Consider the following 21,067-nt stretch of genomic DNA (forward strand, 5'->3'; position numbering starts at 1 on the left):
TGCCTATCAGATTGGCTAATATGGCAAAAAAAGGAAAATGAACTATTTTGGAGAGGATTTGGGAAAATTGGAACACTAAGGCATTGTTGGTGAAGTTGTGAAAAGATTCAACGATTTTGCAAAGCAATTTAGATAAAAAGGCAACCAAAATGCATACCTTTTGATTCACTAATACCAGTATTAGGTCTGTGTTCCACAAAGATTATTAAAAAAAAAAAAAAAAAGGAAACAACCTACATGTCTAAAATTATTTATAACAACTCTTTTCTTGGTGGCAAAATATTGAAAATTCAGGGGATGCCTATCAATTGGGGAATGGTTCAACAAACTTTGATATATGAATATACAAAACTACTTCTGTGCAATAAGAAATTGTGAAAAGGCAGATTTCAGAAAAACTTGGAAAGACTTACATAATTTGATGCAAAGTGAAATAAGCAGAATCAGGAAAGCATTGTGCACAGTATTAGCAAGATTATGTGAAAACTAACTCTGGATGACTCAGCTTTCCTCAGCAATACAATGATACAAGCCCACCCTCACACAAGTCCAATTCACTTACTTGTCATGGCATCATCTCCCTGAGGTCTTGGTCTCCTTCTAAAATGAAGGACAGGGAGCAGGGTGGTGCAGTAGACAGAGCTCTGGCCCTGGAGTCAGGCGTAACTGAGTTCAAATCTGACCTCAGACACCTAATAATTACCTAGCTGTGTAGCCTAGGGCAAGCCACTTAACCCCATTGTCTTGTAAAAAAAATAAAATAAAATGAAGGACAAACTTTATGATTCAAGACAAGTACAAAGGACTCAGCAATGAAAATGTTTTCCACATCTAAGTAAAGGACTGATAGATTCTGAATACAGATCAAAGAATATTTTTTCACCTGCTCTATTCTTTTTCATGCTTTTTTCTTTTGATTTGTTTTTTTAACTTTCACTTCAATGACAAATATGAAAATATGTTTTACATGATAGCACATGTATAACATATCTAATTGCTTATCATTTTGGAAAAGGGGAAGGGAGAGAAAAATTTGCAACTCAAAATCTTACAAAAATGAATGCTAAAAATTTTCTTGACATGTAATTGGGAAATTTTTTTTAAAAAAGAGTGAATTGAGAAGAAGTAGTAGTAGTAGTAGTAGTAGTAGTAGTAGTAGTAGTAATAGTACCAATTATTCTAACTTCCTACAATAAGCAACCCAATTTAGATTTCTTCAGGAGATCATACTGTAATATATCTGGTAATGTCTAAGAACAATGATGGGAAATATTTAGAAAGCAGTTTTAATTTAAAATAACTTTACATACTGTATTTTACTTTATTTTTATCTCCATTTTTCAGATGAAAAAATTAAGAATCAGAGAGAATTATTAGTCCAAGGTTACAAAGAATGTTAATTGCAAATGGCAAAGTTAAAGATCAGACTTAGATCTTCTAATTCCATGTCCATGTATCTTCTGTCCTGAAGTAACTGTGTATTTCATCTAATTCATTAAAGAGATTTAAAACTAATGGTACTTTCTTAAGTAGTCTTAGTTGACTTGGGTGAGAAAGTGTCAAAAGCAATATGTTTGGAAGCAAAGTAAGGAAAATGTCTTTAATTCCTGTGGAGAACTGAAAAATAAAATATTTTAGTAGCAAGCAATATCACATAATCATGGTATCAAATTGGCCTTTTCCTGTGCCTAAATTGCATGATAGCTTGTGAGTGTATATCTTCCATTCTCCACACAATAGTGAGGACTTTGCAATATTATAGAGCATGAGTGACAAATGTCCAATTTTTTTTGTGCTCCATTGATTCACCATCAGTTTTTGTCAAATTTGGGAGCTGTTTTTGACAGCTGCCAGGCATTTTTCCACAATCTACTCATGATACATATTGTATTTTGACAGGAATGGTGGGGAGGGGGAGAGAAAAGAAAACCAGAAATAGAAACTGTTTAGGGAGCTTTTTAATGAGTAACAAAGACTTTAAGATTTATTCTATGAAACTGGCATATTTACAGTACACCTAATGGGAGCAATTGAAAATTAATTTAAGGTTCACCAAAAAACTCAGCTATTTCAATTATAGTTAACAAATTATTCCTATGAAGACCCCAGAAGCATCCTCCAGTTCATGTGTAGACTCCAAAGACAAGGCTAACTCAAGCCTAGCATGAGAAACAGTGTAGTCCCAGATCAAAGTATACCATTCATCTGAATCTGTTCATATTCATAGCTCATGCATCCCCTTAGATGCATTTGCTTTTTTCTAGTCAGCCAAGGAGACACAATTCGTTCTAATTAAAGTTATTTAATAAAGTAGAAGTACAAGAAAAGTTGTAGTAGAATATTTTCCCCACAAATTTAGGGTACACCCTTCCCCAAAGACACATCCATAAATAGGAAAAGCAGATAGATACACAAAGGGCATTTGCATATACAACTCACATTCTTTTAGTGATATCATCATATTTCACTCATCTTAGTCTTATGTGGTATTACAGCTCTGCCATGCATTTGGACTGCTGATTAAAGATAGGATCTCAGTCAGAGAGTATGTTAGAGATTTCTTGTAGCTGCTTATTTTTTTTATAAGCATCGTATACCCTAAAACCTCCCCACAGAGATGAGTGAGGTTGACCCTTTGAATTTTTTTAAGGATATCAAAATGTCTTGAATTACTGTCACAAAAAACATGAAATTAAATGCAAAAATCCAAAAGTCAAGGTCAATGTCTTCCTTCCTTAATACATACATGTATTAAAGCCTTACATCTATAACCAGCCCAGCCTTTCATCTATAATCTAAGAAGAGATCATGAATAAGATCAAATAATCTAGATTAAGGACTGGAAGATATCTCAGAACCACCTAATCTAGTCCCCTGATTTTAAAAATGAGGAAACTGAAGCCCAGGAAGATTAAGTAATAGCAGATGGAGGAATCTGAATGCAGACTCCAACTTCCCAATCAGTATTCTTTCCACTAATTACTCTTTATTCATAATTTACATTTTATAACAGTTATTTAATTAACCAAAGTTAAAGTGAGACCATTTACATGCTGTGATTAAAATATTTTTTCTAATATAGGAAAGTATGGATCTAAAAACAATCCAATGTATTAAACAGTATAAATATGAAGATGCCACCTTAAATTAAAATTTATTAGAAAAATCCTTGCCTAATGCCCAATCATCTGAGTATAGAAAAGCAGTTGAGTTCCACACTAGTCAAGGGAAAAGTTGTGCAGAAATTACTTTTATCTTCCACTTACAGAAGTCATTTAACCTCTCTCAGTCTGTTTCTTCATATATTTAATGGAAATAATATTAGCACCTGACTTATAATGCTGCTGTGAGATTAAATGAGTTAATGTATATAAAATATTTTGCAAACCTCAAAGTCCTATATAATCCAAGCTAGTGTTTAATGTGAAGGAAATAGCAGGATACATACTATACAAACATTTCTTTTAGGATATAATAAACACTGGGATCAGGCCTGAATTCTGCATATCTTGGTATGCATATTTAATTCTATATATTATATAATAACTCAAGTTAAACAAAACTAAGACTGGGATGACTTATTACTTTTTGGAGGGGAGGGAATATGTTGCAGGAGGCAGAAAAATGGGTTAGTATGATTCAAAAGAGAATTTTCCAGCAAGGGTGCAGAAGTTCAGGGAGAGTATGACAATCCCATAGAAAGCCCCCTAAGAGTAGTTGTTGGTAAATAAGTGTAAACCTTTAGAAAGTGCCTCTATTCATCCATAGTAGTTAATATCCTGACTTCATATTTGAATATTTATATATGTTCTCCCTCAGTAAACATAATTTATTCCTCCTTAGCACATGTTGATCCATAAAAAAAAGTCTGCACTGCAGGGTTTCCACTTGATGTTCAGATATGTATTCTCCACTTTGACTTTTGTGACCTGGTTTTCCTTTTCCATTGAGACCTTAATATCATCCCCTTTTCCCCAACAAATTTTCCTCCTTGCTGCTTTCCTTTTCTCTTCCTATTGACTACCATCTTTCACTGATGCACTGTGAGATCTCCACCTCCACTATAGATAATTTTTTTCCATCTTCTAATGCTATTTCTCATTCCTCCTCAGTCTCCTTGTTCCAACAGAAACCAGACTCTGAGCAGAAGATGGCACAACCACTGATGTCTGCTTCCATGAAAGCATAATCTACTTAAGTTGACAGCTCTTCAAATTATCACTTCTATTATAAACTATGTTATCACAGAAGAATCTATTTCCATCTTCCTAGATATTTTAATTCCAGTCAAAATTAAAATACTGAATATACTAAGTACATTTTCTCATAATTCTGGATATAAGTACTGCTAGACTGAAGTTATATGAATTATTAGTTTTTAAAAGGTTACAATTATAGGAGAGAAAATTAATTATTATTTTTGGGGAAACTCATAATTAGAAATAAAACCCTAAAAAGACAAAGAAAGTTCAGCAACTTTTCTGATCAGCAGTCAAATGAAAAACTTTGATATATGTCACCCTCAAATTGGGTGATATGAGTACCTAAACTATATTTCAATTTCTTCATCTGGCAAATGAGGATGCTTGTAATGCCTAACAAGATTGTTCTGAAAAAAAAATGCTTTGTAAAAAATCTGGAAGAAATAAGTTGGGTCAGCAAGGTGGTGCAGTGCAGTCCTGGAGTCAAGGAGGATCTAAGTTCAAATTTAGTCTCAGAAATTTATTAATTACCTAGCTGTGTGATCTTGGGCAACACTTAACCCCATTGCCTTAAATAAATGAATTTTTTAAAAAAAGAAAGAAGCTTAGTACATGCCACAAAATACGCATGTTTTCTCTCCTCTTAGAATATAAGTTCTTTGAGGGTAGGAATAGACTCATTCACATCTTCCCAACCCTAATGCCTAGCACATAGTTCCTTAACAAATACTTGTTGATTGATATATAAACACTATATGTTTATGTAAGCATATACATACATATATACAAGCATGTTCTCATATATAGGAACATAGATATACATCTATTCCCCAAATATGTTTATTTGTGTAGACTTAGCCACAAGAGAGTCACCTAGACCCACATTTTCATAATCCAAATCATGTTCACTAAAGGAAGGAACAAGAACCACTTAACTAAGTAATTCTCTATATCATGTGCATATGTAAACTTGGGAAAGTAACGCTTCTTTTCCTGATAATAGAAGTAAAAAGTTGTAACATTAAAAAGATGAGGATTATAAGCAAGACAATGATCAAGGGATGGCAGCCAGAGGTTTGACCAAACTGTGCAGCATTAAAACTTGTTACTTTCTGATAACACTTGCACTCCTTTGGGTAAAGAGAAGCAAGTGAGCTTAGCCCTAATTAGCAAGAATAACTAGTCAAAATAGGAAACACAAGTCTTTTCTTAGGTAATTCTTGGTTGTGTTAAAATTGTATCTTGCTCTGGTTTCCCTGATCATTCCCCATCTCTTCCAGTCAGTATAGTAAGTTAATAAACAGCCAGTATAAAGTAATCAGGTCAGGAAATAAGATTGCAAAGAGAAATCTAGAACTCTTAAATAGGCCATTTCAAAGATCCAAGGAACATAATTTGCAAACAGTATCATATATTAGCCAACAATCAAATCCTGGTAATGGGTGCTCAATGAGAAGAAGCATCTAGGCTTTTCTAGTCAGGGCCTTTTGGTCCTATGCCAGATATCTGGGAGTAAGGCCAACAGAACACCAAATGTGACTGATCACTGAGATTGAGTGGATTTGTTAAGTTTGAAATTCTACCAAAAACTGTGAGATGATCTGGATATAATAATGACTAATCCCAGAGTGGTAAGATAAGAATTAGTCTATTCTCTCTCCTCTCCCACTTTACCCCATCCCCTCCACCTCCCCCCCCCAAAATAAAACCCATCAGAATGAGACTATGACCCAAACTCTTTTTTTTATTTTTTTGGCAAGGTGAAGGGGTTAAGTGACTTGCCCAAGGTCACACAGCTAGGTAATTATTTAGTGTCTGAGGTCACTTTTGAACTCAGGTCCTCCTGACTCCAGGGTCAGTGCTTTATCCATTGTGCCACCCAACTGCCCCAAGACTTAAAATTCTTTCCCCTGAGCACTGTCCCATCTCCATCTGTGTCCATGCTGCTGAGTGCTCCCAAAGTGATTCTGTCATTCCTCCTCCCCATTCTCTTTCTATGCTCCCTACCTTCTTCCATCACCCCATTCCAGTTTTCTCTGAGTCACCTGCCTCCGTACCTTCCTTCCCTACTTTTTGCTATTTATCTATGTATTTTCTGTGAAATTTGCCCCCATGCCTTTTGTGCCTTTTTGAAGGATGATTACAACCTCACCTCCCACTATGATCACAATCTTTCCCAGTGAAAATACAAAGAACTTGACTTGCCTGCCCAATTTCATAATTTCATAAACTAATTAGCAATTCCCTCATCCACCCCTCCACAGCAGCATCTTTTCCACGTTCAAGGATCTCCGCAAAAAGGAACCAGTGAACAGGGATCTCTATCTTCTCTCATGGGACGGAGTTCAAATACCTTCACCCTACGAGGATGGTATTAAGATTTTCCTTCTCACAGGGAATAATGAACTGTGTATCTTCTCTTATGAGTCAATGTCCTGAGATTTCACAAAGAGAAGATAATACTTTTGGATCTCTCCCAAAATGGTGGCAAGTATTCCACGGTCCCCTTTGCATTTAACTGAATCTTCCCTAGATTCTTCTCATATTATTTTCATATCAGAGAACATAAAGTTCATTATCAGGACTGAGTAACAGCATTTAGTGTTGTTTATCTTGAGTACCAAAATCACTAGTGATAGCAAGAAATTTTTTTTAATAGTCTAATTGATGGTGTGGGCAAATTATTGAAAATACCACATTTTGGTGAAGCTTTGTGCTACTTAATAATGATGTACTTACCACTTACTAATCTGCAATCAAGTCATTTAACTTCTGTTTGTATTTATTGAAGAAAAATATGGTTAAACTACCTCAGTATCTTTGCCAAGAAAATGAAGAGTTAGACACAACTCAATTAACAACTTTACAATTTGATGGTTTTTTCTCCTACTTTCAATTTAAGTCTGAATTTTGCTTTTAGGAGTACATGATCCTTGCTACAGTCAGCTTCAAAACTTGTTTTAACTAATTGTATAGCACTTTTTTACCTTTAGCAACAAATTATATAATCTGATTTTTCAATGTTGTCAATCTGGTGATGTCCACATTTGGAGTTGCTCTTTGAATTATTAAAAGAGTGTTTGCTATGACCAAAAAATTATTTTGTCAAAACTACTATTTTCTGCGCTGCTTCACTTTATATTCCAAGGCCAAACTTGCCTTTTATTCCAATTTTCTTTTGGTTTCCTCCTATAACATTTTAATCTCCTATTATGAATTTGACATCTTTATTCTTTCTAGAAGATATTGAAGGTATTCAAAGTACTAATCAACTTTGACCTCTCTAGCATCAGTGGTTAGACCATAGACTTCTATTAATGTGAAACTGAATGGCTTGCCTTGGATTCAAACAAATCTTTCTGTTATTTTTGAGATTTATTATACCCCAGGAACACTTTTCTTACCTTTTTACTGAATATGATGGCTGCTCATATTGTCCATGGTATGCAATGATCACCTGAATTAAATTCAATCATTCTTGACCATTTAAGTTCACTAATATCCAAAATATTAGTGTTCTATCTTTCCATCTCCTGTTTGACTATTCTCAAGATGTCAATGTTCAATCTTAACATTCCTTCTTTGACTACATCCAACTCGCCATGGTTCATAGATCTTATGTTCCAGGTTCCTATACAGTATAGATTTTTATAGCATCCCACTTTCTTTTTTGTCACCAGGCACATACACAGCTTTGACCCAGCTATTTCATTCTTTCTGTAGCTACTTGGGGTTGCCCTCCACTCTTCCCCAGTAGTTTGTTAGATACCTTCCAACCTGAGGGTCTCATTTTCTAGTGTCATGAATTTTATCATGTTATTATTGTCTGTAGGATTTTCATGACAAAGATACTATAATGGTTTGCCATTTCTTCTTCAGAATATTAAAACAAACAGATTAAATGGCTTTTCCAGGTTCAAGAAGTTGAGGTCAGACTTGAACTTAGATCTTCCTGACTCCAAGACTAGTGCTCTACACATCTAGCTGCTTCCCTTGTAAGCTAGGTGCTATTTTAATTCCCATTTTACAAATGATGACACTAAGAATGAGAGAAGTTTAGCCATTTTGTCAATAGCCCATAACTAGTAAGTGAATGACACAGCATCTGAGGAAAGGAAATAAGAATTTATTCAGTTCCTACTATTTCAAGAACTATATTAAGTCCTTTAGGGATACCTTACTTAATCCTCTCAACAACCCTGTGAGGAAGGTGATGGCTCTCCCCATTTTATATTTGAGGAAACTAAGGCAAGCACAGGTTAAATGACTTGTCCAGGGTTCACACAGCTAGTGTCTAATGTCAGATTTATATTCAGGTCATCTTGAATCCAAGCTCAGTACTATATCCATTGGGCCACCTAGCTGAACTCAGATCTCCTTGACTTCAGATCCATTACTCTATCTGCTGCATGTTCAGAGACTACAGGAGCCAGAACAGAGGTGACAACTCCAAGATATGTCTCTCCAGTAGAGAAATTAGTCAAGATTTTTCTTTGGCTAGAGTACTTGATATGGTAAATAAAAGGCACTAGATATATGGAGGAATAATATAAAAGAGGTCTCAATAATTCATTACCATATGAATGAATAAGCAGCAGGTCCCCTTCCTCCTGCTTAGCTTAGTCTTTTATAAGAGAACTAAAGCACTAGGGATGAAACATCTCTGACTGATTGGCTTTAAAATCCTTTAGCACATTCTTTCCTGGAAGCTCCCTAGAGTGTTCTTAATAACTCCTGGGGCAGCAGAGACTGCTGAATTGTGACATGATAACTCTTTCCAGGTGCATTATGATTCACACCCAAATTGTGATCTGTTTGCTATGTAAATGCCATAATCAAAGTCTGAGTGAAGATTAAATTAATAATGAGTCCTCTTTTGGGGGCCCTGGGATACCAACCTGCAGATGTAGGAGATGGAGGTGTGTTTTGGTTAAACCAAGATAAAATTTTCTTCATCATCTATGTCAGATAGTAAAGACCAATCTTCATATAGAAAAGTATTTTTTACTTATTTTGCCTGTTCAACATTTCTCTTTCTAACATCCCATCAAAAATGCTTTTTTTATTTCAATCTTTTTTTTAGGTTTTTTGCAAGGCAAATGGGGTTAAGTGGCTTGCCCAAGGCCACACAGCTAGGTAATTATTAAGTGTCTGAGGCCAGATTTGAACTCAGGTACTCTTGACTCTAGGACCAGTTCTTTATCCACTACACCACCTAGCCACCCCTATTTTAATCTTTTTAATGGAAATCCAATTCCAATTTCCCCTAACTTTCTTTCCTCTGGTTCCTTTGAAATCAATTCAGCCTCCTAATTCAAAACATTCAATTCATCTAACATCTATGTAACACCAGCTGTGATGTCCAAGACATTGAAAATAAATTCATTGGGTGACAGTGCTCTCTTTTCCCAACATTTATCCTGCTTGAAGCCATAATTTCTGAAGAAGCAGTGTATCTGAGAGGAAGAACTCATGTCTCAGAGTCAGAAAAACTTCAGTCTCCTTTGCTGGATCTTCATGAAGACAGCCCTTTATACTGGTATCCTTCAGGAATCTGAATCAATCCTCTTCTCCCTCTATACTTACTGATTTGGTAACTTATCAGCTCTCATGAATTCAATTTTCATTTCTTTGCTTATGATTCTCAAATCTACTTTTGATCAGCTCTACCTCTTTGCACATCTTCAGTCTCATCAACTGCTTTTCAGAAAACTCAAACTGGTTGTTCCCTCTTAACTCAACATGTTCAAAACTGAACTCATTATTTTTCCCCAAAAAAAATCTTACTCTTTTTTTAACTTCCCTTTTATTTTAAAGGCACTAAAGCATTTGGCAAGAGATTAGATATGGAAGGGTGAGAGAATGAGCCTGATGATTCCTAGGTTGCTAAATCCTATAGATTATACCTTTGAAACATTTCTCATATTGTCATATTTTGACCATTCTGATTCAGGTCCTTTCCGATTTCTGCCTGGACTTTTCTAATAACCTGGTGGTTAGGATCTTTGCCCCAATTCATTCTCTACTCAGTCATTAAACTCTTCTTCCTAAAGTGCAAGTCTACTAAGTCATTCCTAATCAGTAAAACCTTATGACTTCCAATCACTCCAAGGATCAAAAATAAAATCCTCTCTTGACTTTCAAGATGTCTCAAGTCCCTTCCAATATTTACAATCTTCTTATATTTTATTCCCTTCAAATGCTCTATGATCCATGATACAGGCCCCTCTACTGTTCCTTTAACAAGATCCATCATCTCCAGAGACCAGATCTTTTCTTTAAGCTATCTCTAATTCTGGAATATTTTCCTTTCAAGACTCTACCTCTTCCCCCCCTCCCCCAGCCTTTGTTTGTCAAGTTTATATTAAAATCCTTTTCTACAAAATACTTTAAGGATCAATGGTAATTCCTTTCCTCTAAAATTACCTCCACTTTCTCTTATTTGTCCATAGTTCCTTACATGTTATCGTTCCTGAAGCTTGAAATTTGATTTTTCTCTTTGGTTGTGCCTTTTTTGTGTCTTCTGTACTTAGTATAGTGTCTGACATATATGAAGTATGTAATAAACACTTACTGCCTTGATTTAAGTCTGAAAGTATTCAATAGGAAAAACATAAAAACAGTAGGATCTATTCTTGCCCAAAGCACTCACCAATGTGTAGAGGACACCCAATGTAAAGTCCAGAAATTTTCTGTGGATGGCCCCCTTTGCAGATAACAAAATCTGTGCTAAGCAAATCAAGTCCCATGACAATGCAGGAACCCCCCAAATGAGCCATAAACATACATAGGAGATTTAGCCTCTCCATGGCCATAGAAAAAGTCCAAGTGAATGACAAATGACTATTGTCAAGTTTCAACATCCATTTGGATGGAAACCAAATAGAATTATCCAGTAGAATTCATACCGGACAAATGGTTCAGATGGAAAATGAGTTGGGTCTGTGTTTGAAGAGGGGAGGAAAGGATGCTGAATGGAATTCAGGAAACTGCAAAGCTCTTTACTATCTTCAATACTCTATGAAAGCAAAAGTTCATTTTTTTAAATATAATTTATTAGAGTTCATATTCCAAATCTAGAAGAGACCTTAGAAAATATCTAGTCTAATTCCTTCACTTTAGAGACAAGTAAACCAAGGCATAAAGGGGTTTAATTCATAAGATCATATGCATCAGAAACAAGATTGTACCCAAGTATTCCAACTCTTTAGTACCAGTTGTTTACTCTGTCTCATAATTGGGCTAAGGGGAAGGGCTCAAGGACACAATTAGATTGATCATCCTAGGTGAAGAAGAAGGTCACCTTTTCCTATGCATCAGAAAGAGGCATAATAGAATGTCCAATTTTTTTCAACTTTCTCCATTGCTACAAGACCCTCTATACTGATTTCTGTTTTGGTCTTCAAACCTCTCCCAATTCCTATTCAGAACATTTATTTCCCACTACTTGAGAGAAAAAAAGGTGGAAAGTAAGAAGCATTAGAATGAGAGAGGTCAAAAGGGAGGAACAATAGATTAAAGGATATTTTAATAGAGTTTGTGAATCCATGATAGAAATGTATTTTTTAATAATTAATTGAGAAGGTCAATTTCATTGAAGTCAGTGATCCCTGTCTCTCCCTTTTCATCATTCCTTCATGATAACTAAAGGACAAGTTGATCTAGGGTCACACCAATCATTGTTTAGTTCAGGATTTCATTGACTAACTCTTGCCACTGAACAATACACAAGCATCAGTGCTGAAGGTCACAGGTTTAGAGGCTCAGTAGAACTGAATTTAAAAAAGATAGTATGGGATAGGAATAGTGAGAAATATCAGAAAAAGATTTGAAGAAAAGAGAATAAAATCACTAATCAAAAACATCATATAAAAAGCCAATTTTACAAAACCTGCAATGGAAAATGCCATTCATTTTCAGAAAAAAGAATTAAGAAGTATGAATACAGATCAAAGCATACCATTTTTCACTTTTTAAATTTTATTTTTGTTTTTAATTTCTCATGATTTTCCTTTGATCTGATTCTCTTTAGCAATTTGACTGATATGTAAATATGTTTAATATGATTGTACATGAATAATCTATATCAGATGTCCCTTGCTGTCCTGGGGAGGGAAGAGAGAAAGAAAAAATTAAGAATTCAAAATCTTACAAAATGAACAATGAAAATTATCTTTATATGTATTGGAAAAAATAATCTACTATTAAGATTTTTTTTAAAAAAAATAATATCAGAAATTTAAAATCCTAATGGAGAACTGTAGGATTTCTTGGTCCATTGAATTCATTGTAGCCTAAAGAGATTTTAGTGATGAGATCAAGCACATACCAGAAAGTATACAGCAGAGCTAGAATCTTATATCAGGTTTTCTGACCCTTCTTACTTCACTTTTCTAGTTCAATTCTTTAATTTTAAAGCTGAGATAGGAATTGTGACTAGACCTAGGATTTCATTGATTTAGGGAAATCCCAGGAGAGAAACTGCATCTGCAGGACATCACCTTATCTTCAAAGTTTAAGTTTTATAGAATCGCCTACAGCAGTGAGAGGTTAAGTGTCTTGCCCAGTCACCAGTTTCTGCTATTAACTGAGGTGAGATCTGAATCTAACTCTTCCTTGACTTCAGGGTTAGATCTCTAAACATTATATGTAGCACACTGTCTCTCATTTTATAGATAAGGAAAATATTCACTGAGCATTAATTTTATCTAGGTGTCTGTGTTTCCTTTGAGACCTCACGAGATTAGAGTTATGGCTACTACTCCTAGTACCATAACAATTGAGTTCCTTTAGGGATACCCAGCAACCCAACTTAAAACTTACTGTATTCATACCAAAGATCTCCTAGATGGAGATGGAGTATCTTGTTGGAGAACAACAAGAAAAACAGATGTTTATTTCAAAGTTACAAAAATTTGGAAATCACTCAAGTTATATTCCACACATCAAGAAACAAAAAACAAAATACGAAACTCTTTTGACTTCATATTCAGTCATTCTTCTCACTAACAGATCATTAGTTCTTTGAAGGCAAAAGCTGTTTTTTTTTTCTTCTCCCAGAAACTTTGTACAACTCAACACAAAGCTTTCTATGAAGAACATGAACTCCATATCCTTGCAATTTAAAGAAATATTTACTGACATTTTCCAATCTATGACACCCTTAGAATGTAATCATAAGAAGATAAAGGGGAGACATATGTCCTTCTCCTTCTCTCTTCTATTCTCTCATGTGTCCCACCCAGTTGATCATACATCCTATCCATTCCCTTCAGTACTTCACATACTCAAGTTATCCTACATCCTTTCTCACTAGATTTCTCTCCATAACACCCTGATAAATATCTGCAAAGAGGAAGAATGCAAAAATCCCAGACATCAAGACCTCTTGCAGCCAAATCCAAAGAGTCTCAAGGTACTAGATGGAAAATGGTGAACTGAAGAATCACTGGACTTTCAGTAAGGTTAAGAGATTGTTAGATAGGACAAGTCAAGGAAAGTATAAACTATACATTAGAAATTAAAACCAGAGAGAATTATTTGGGGGGCAAAAAAGCTAAACTCACGCATAAAAATAGTCCATGAAACAATGTAACAATCATGAAACAAAGAAACAATGTAACAACCATGAAACAATGAAAAAAACAGGATTGAGGTCAAACAAACTTTATCCCTCTGGTATATATTAATGCAAATTTGTTCTGGCTCCACTTTTTTTAAAGCTTGGAAAGTATAATTAGAATTTATTTATAGAACTAATTACACATCATAAGTATTAATTACTTCATACTTGATGTTTTTTCTTTAAAAAAATCTATTTTAATTAAAACTCATTAAAGGTAAAAACATGTTACACTTCATTTAGGAAGTGCTTTGGAGAGCTGTAACGATGAGTTTCCCATGATTTGGAATAGCGTTCTCTACAGGTGATTCCCGTGAGGATAAAGTTTAGATAATCTCTTATTTGCAAGTTGCAGTTTTTGTTATCCTATTATAGGATTGCATTGTTGAAATACCAGAGCAACTCTAGGAAATCAGAGATTCCTGACAGAATAGTTGCATGCATCCAAACTAGACAATGCAGTATCACCCTTTGAGTTAGTTGATCAGCATGTGCTAGTCTGGTTTCAATATATTATGAGGAATAAAAGAATTTAAGAGGTATAAGTTCTACCTTCCATGAAGCTGCATTCTAACTAAAAAAGAAAAAAACTAATACACAGATGAAAGAATGAGAGGAAGTTAGAAGATGAAGTGGGAAAAGGCCTGGATTTGCTATAAGAAAACTGAAATTCAAATCTCATCCACATCCTCTATGTGACCTTGGACTTAATCTCTATATAGAATTCAAAGTCTTTGTGTGTAAAGTGAGGAATCCCCTCACTGTAGATCTAGAGATGAAAGTGACCATTGTGTTCATATTTGGTCATACTGTCTGTCTTCTATGAGATAGAAAAAGAAACAGAAAAGAGATAGAGACAAATTCAGAGAGAAATGAAAATTAGATTAAAATGTTTGAAATGTAAAATATCTGCTTTTGCTTTATAATTCAGGGAGAAATGAAAATATAAAAATGCATAGGAAATTGAATTCGAGCTTGAAAAACAATAGTTCGTCCTGAAAAATAAAGACTAAAGAACAAATCAGTACTCACACGTGAAAATTTTGAGACCAGACCTCAGTGTTTTCAGCGTTTTATTTAACAATTTAAAATATATTTAAATAATGTTTTAAATGACTATAAAAGAAAGTTTGATCACTAAACAAAGTAGCAAGGACTATTTTTTTTTTCTTTAAAAGGCCATTGACCTGAGGTAGAAATAAAATCAGCCTTAAATCTCATGCAAAGTAGACAGCAATAATCAAGAGTCACAGATATTAGAAAATTAGTTCTTGGTCGCCATGCCAACATAAACACTGCACCTCACCCACACCAACATTAACATAAATATAAAGAGGTCGAACTGAACTGACAACCGAACACTAAAAATGCTATTTTTAAAAAGTAACTGCAATTGTTACTGTATTTGGTCAATATTTTTGGAAATACTTCAAGTCATAAAACATAAATCATTAGAAGTGTAAGAGAATGCCATAGGGGAAATACAATTAATTCTGGAATATAGTTTCTCTACTGAAGACTTAAATACTACTTCCAGGAGAAAAATAGGAAAAAAGATTACATACTAATATAAAGCTGCTTTATTAGTTTTTTCCCTCTCCTTTATAGCCACATAGCAGTGTTCCTCTTTGATCCTGTGTGTGTATGTACATGTATATATCTGGGGTTAGGGAAATGCAGTGAAGAACCAAGGGTGAGGAGGGAAAAGATGTCTCCCTCAGACTTCCGTCCTGATCTGTTAAAAAAAAAAAACCAAACACACACACACACACACACACACACACACACACACACACAAAATCTATGCTCTTTATTGTTTAGGAATTGATACATAAAGTTGAGTGACTTTATCAGCTCCTGGATATAGCTCCTACCAGGAGCTACTGATCTCAATGGGAATTTATAAGTAAGTCACTTAGATCCTTACTTTTCTTCTACCTCCTAAGGAAGAGGGATGATAATCTTGGCTTCCAGTTCTCAGGTTGCCAGATATTTGCTGATTTTTGCTATGAGATGTTAATGTTACCCTTTTCTCTTATTAGAACCAGATGTCTTTTTGATAATATAATGAAATTAATTAATTTAATCATAAAGGGATCCTAAACAAGTTTAGATACTTATATAAATGTCTAATATTAAATTTTCTTTTTTAAAAGTAAAAATAAATTAGAAAGTATCCATTTTCTCTCCCTTCTATCTCCCCACTCCCACTCCACTTCCATTGAGGGGGGGGGAAAGAGACCCAAAACTCATGAAAAATATCCATAATCCAGTGAAACAAATTCCTGCATTGGTCATCTCCAGTAAAAATTTGTTCTTTAGTCTTTACTTTTCAAAATGAACTATTCTTTTTCTATACCAAATTCAATCTGCTATGCAGTTTTTATGTTTTAATTTTCAACTCTCTCAGACTTATGAGGCAAAATGCAAACATTTTATATTTCATATATTTTTATGAAATATTTCAACTGTCTCTGACTCTGTCTTTGTCTCTCTCTCTCTCTCTCTCTCTCTCTCTCTCTCTCTCTCTCTCTCTCTCTCTTTCACACACATACACACACAGACATGGCAGAAGGCAGACAAGTACCTAAAGATCAGGAAATTTTCAAAGTATATAGTCTCAATCTACATAGCCTATAAATCTCTATGTTCTCAAGTACAACTGCTTTTCTTTTATTTATTCAGTTACTTTAAAGTAGTATAGTTCAAGGGGCAGCTAGGTGGTGCAGTGCATAGAGCACCAGCCCTGGAGTCAGGAGTACCTGAGTTCAAATCTGGCCTCAGACACTTAATAATTACCTAGCTGTGTGGCCTTGGGCAAGCCACTTAACTTCATTGCCTTGCAAAAAAAAAAAAAAAATACTGTTCATGAAATAAGATTTCATTTGTTTGGGGGTATAACAATAATTGTCTTTTAATTTTCTTCTCTTGTTTATCTATTGATCCAAATAAAGAGGCAGGAATAAAATGATTTTTTGAGAAGTTTTCATTTGCATTTCTCTATGGGAATGTTTCTATAAATGGAAAAAAGAATTCAACTATGTATATGAGTGGAACCAAAAATTCTGGTTCCCCTCTTTCCACTATTTTTAGGGAAATCATTTAATCTGCTTCTGGGTCCTCATTTATACAGAAGATAATTGGGGCTCTCTCTACCCCTAAATTTGTTAAACAAGTTAAGAAATTTAAATTGTAAATTGTGTCCTATTGAGCAGAACGAGCTTAATACAACTTTCTAAACACCTGGGACAAGAAAAAGAATCATACTAAAGGGATACCTGCTAAAAATAATGAGACTTTTAGGACCACTGGGAACCTGTAGGGAAGGAATTGGGAAAATCACTGTGGTTTCTTTTGTCTTGGAAACTTCCACTCCCAATGCAGGTCAACACATTCCCTGCAGCTTATAGCCTGATAAGGTAGCCTAGAATAATGATAGGCTAAGTGACTTGCCCAGGATGTACAGATAGTATTTCTCAAAGGCATAACTTGGACCCAGGTCCTTCTTGGCTTCAATGCCATCCCTTCACCAAGCTGCCTTTCTGGGTGTCTAACGTTGCATATTTGATCAGCCACCACTTGATGCATTAACTTTGCTGAATAACTTGTCACCCCTCCTTTATAATCTTTCAGAGTTGCCTCATATTCAGTAATGTATAAAACAAATGTCAATAAAATAAAAAATGCAAATAACAAAGTTACATTATTGCAAAATAAAAAAAATAGAGTTGGACAATCAAGAAAGAAACAAGGACTAGCAAAGGATAGCTCCCTCATAGTTCCAGAGGTCCCTTATGAATTGCTTTCTTCTTGGCTTGTCCCCAATTTCCCTTTTTTTTAACCTATAAATGATACATGTGGGTGTGTGTGTGTGTGTGTGTGTGTGTGTATACACACACACACATATAGAGAGAGATGTATGTAGATACTTGTGTTGATGACTGATAGTTGTAGAATATTTTAAGATTTCCAAACCATTTTATATGCATTCTCTGGATCCCCTTGGCAAGACCACCCCTCTCTTTTTACTATCTTTTTAGTATTAGGAAACACCCTGTTTTCTAGAGCTAAGATCTAGCAAGTAAGCTTACCATAAGCTTGGTAGAGCAATAATCTTTTGCACTCAACATCTGCAGCAAAATCCCACCAGCCCCAGCTGTCCCTGAACTCAAACTAACACCTGTAGGAATCATGTTATGATCATGAAGCCCTACTATGAATCAACCTTTTCTCATTGTTGCTTGCTATCCATCTCTCTATCTTTCTATCTCCCTGTCTACATCTATCTATCTATCTATCATCTGTCCATAATCAATGCTCAGCCTCACTCCAGTGGATCCTCTCAATGTCAGAGCAGACCCCAACATGTGGGTCTAGCTTCTCTTTCTCCAATGGAATGAAGAAAGTTTCTAGTTCATAACCATTGTTAACTCTTTGGTTTGTTTTGGTTTCATTTTATTTTTCAGAGTTAATAGTTGGAGAATTATTTCTTTGATCTCTGGTAATTTTCAAAGTTAACAGTAGTTGCATAACTTTTGTGACTCTTTGGTCATTTATTTTCAGAGTTTGATAGTAGTATTTCATTTGACATTCATGACAACCCTTTGATCTAGCCCTGTATCATTTTCTCCATTTCATGAATCAGCACACTAAGGATCAGAGAAGTAAGCCAAAAACAAAATCAGAGGTCAAATTCAAACCCAACACTTTCCACTGGACTCCAAGTTCAATTGATTTTCTATTATAATTCATGTCTTCCACTGCTATGATTTAAGAGTTCAGCCCTTCTTCATCCTCTTGCTGTTTCTTTCTCCCATTTCCTTGTGCGTCCTAACAGAAGATAAAGTCCCTGGCAATGGGTGAAGAAAAGTTTAACTGGTAGAATGTTAAAAAGGTCAAAAGTCAAAGGATGAAGCTTTAATTCCCACCAACCATTTTGTTACGTGGGTCTCAGAAACTGAGTGTATAGGAGAGAGGAAGAAAATATACAAAATGACACTGCTTTATTTAGCCACTTAAAATTCAATTTCCTAAAGATAAATGTAACAAAGGAAACAACAGTGACACAGATAGCAAAGTACAAAGCAACCCTAAAAGTTTCTTTGAAAATAGGACAAAATGGCCTCTAAGGCTGGATCAGGAAGGCTCAAAGATCCCTTAAAGCTTTAAATCTATGACCCAAGGACTAATAATATATATATCCATCTCTTCAATGCCAAAAGTGATCTTTTTATGTTTTCTTTTTTTTTCCACATTGAAAGTAAGGGTTGATTCCCAAAAAAATTCAGAATATAGGCTTTTGGATTTTTTTGTTTATATTTTTTTTTACAAAAAGGAAGGGAGAAAGATGAGTCTTGTCCCTTTTGATTACTCAGTTGCTTTTCAGTCATGCCCAACACCTCATGACCCTATTTAGTGTTTTCTTGGCAAAAATACTAGTGGAGTTTACCATCTCTTTCTCATTTTACAGATGAGAAAACTGAGGCAAACAAGGTTAAGTGACTTTCCCAGAATCTTACAAATGGTAAGTATGTGAGGCCAGATTTCAACTCACAAAGATGAGCCTACCTGACTCTAGGCCTGGTAGTCTATCTACTTGGGCTGCCCAGCTTTCTATCATATAGTAATTATTCTCCTTGTTTAAAAGGGAAATTTTAAAGTTTATTTTCACTTTTTAAGTTGAAAAAATCAGTTTATTGCACTGTCTAAATCTTAAGTAGTATAGATTATCTCAGAGAATAGGATTTATATAATTAATTTATATAATTAATAATTATAATCACAAAAGATATCTTGTTAGTTGGTTGATAGCCTCATGAGACATCTAGAGAATGGTTGAGATATAGCCCATGTTCCTTTCATTGCTAAAATTAGTGAGGTGAATTTAAGTCTCATTGGTTCCTACAATTTACAGGAGACCATGATCTTGGCTACTTTTATAAAAAGAAGCTTCATACCATATCCAGGACTACAATCTGGGTGGCAATACTTAAATGTGTGATGCCAATATTCCACCTAACAATCAGAAAATAAATGAGTACATCAAGTTCACTTGGAGATGGCAACATCAAAAGTCCTCTGTGGTTAATAGGAACATCATTAAGTCTTTCCAGATATTTGCCAGTCTTCAAATCTTGGGTATTTCTTTTCTTAGAGAATATCAGTATATCAGAGATAGTGCTAGGTGGTAATACTTTTCAAATGGTCTGTGAAATTGGGTCACCATTTTCTGATTTCACTCAATAGAGCCCACTAAACCTGAAACACTGATTGCCAATTAAGATCTGATACTAATGCTCCATCAGCTGCAGTTGTTCCATCGACTCAAGGCAGAGGACCTCTAAAGGTGGAATTGAAGAAATCGCTCTTATATCCTCATAGGAAATCATCAATTTGCCCTTTTGTTCCTGTGAGACAATAAGATGAAGTTTTCTCACTATTAATTGGATTCCAGTCTGTGTAAGCATCATTAATATCAAATAAATGTTTCAGAAAGTCAGAAGCACACGGTAGAAAACAATCTAATTAATTGTCCATGGACTGTTTCATCTTTTAGCTGTGGTTGCAAGACTTAACTAGGCATACAGAAGTAAATATTTCCTTTATTTTATAGACTTAAATTGTCCTGGTCAAAACTACCTGTGCAATGAGACTATATTAATGGGTTACTTGAGAGACTGTTAGTGTCTCAAGAGCAGAAAATGCCTTTCATTCTTCAGGAGTATAGAATGCTATAGCAAAATCATACAGAAAGCTTGTACATATATTGATCTGTTTGGTAATCCATTCAATAGAGCTAAACTCTGCAAAAAAACTTTTGTTTTTGAGATTCAGTTCCATGCCAGAAAATATTAAATACTTTCAATTCATTTCCCAACCTGCAACCTAATATAAATTGTTTAAAGCAAGAATTAACTCTTTTTGTGATATTTGACCACCTGATGAATCCACTGCATTCAACCTTCTCTGAATAATGTTTCTAAATGCATCAGTCAAAATATAAATGATTAAAAAGGAAACATTATGATTAAATACCATTAGCAAAATACATTAAAAATAAAATAGTATAAACCCCCAGGTTAAGAATCCCTGCTTTAGAGAAAAGTTCTTCCTTGTTTTCCTTGAGGCATATGATCACTAGGAAAGAACTTTAGGAACTTCTTAGCAGACCCATCAAAGTCTTTTTACCAAGTACTCCTCTGAGTTTAGAGATCATTTTTGCCTCCAGATTTTATCTCACAAA

At 34.8% G+C, this 21,067-nt stretch overlaps 1 long non-coding RNA gene across 1 annotated transcript in view; it reads left to right on the forward strand.

Annotated features, from left to right (window-relative positions):
• Positions 1-20,347, forward strand: part of LOC141491714 (uncharacterized) — a 111,861-nt gene extending 91,514 nt beyond the window's left edge. Inside the window, exons 3-4 of the long non-coding RNA XR_012469727.1 lie at positions 19,295-19,348; positions 20,071-20,347. This is a non-coding gene — a long non-coding RNA (uncharacterized LOC141491714). The remainder of the gene's footprint in view (positions 1-19,294; positions 19,349-20,070) is intronic.
• The last annotated feature ends 720 nt before the right edge of the window (positions 20,348-21,067 follow it).

This window comes from Macrotis lagotis, chromosome 6 (assembly GCF_037893015.1).
Source record: "Macrotis lagotis isolate mMagLag1 chromosome 6, bilby.v1.9.chrom.fasta, whole genome shotgun sequence".
NCBI lineage: Eukaryota > Metazoa > Chordata > Mammalia > Peramelemorphia > Peramelidae > Macrotis > Macrotis lagotis.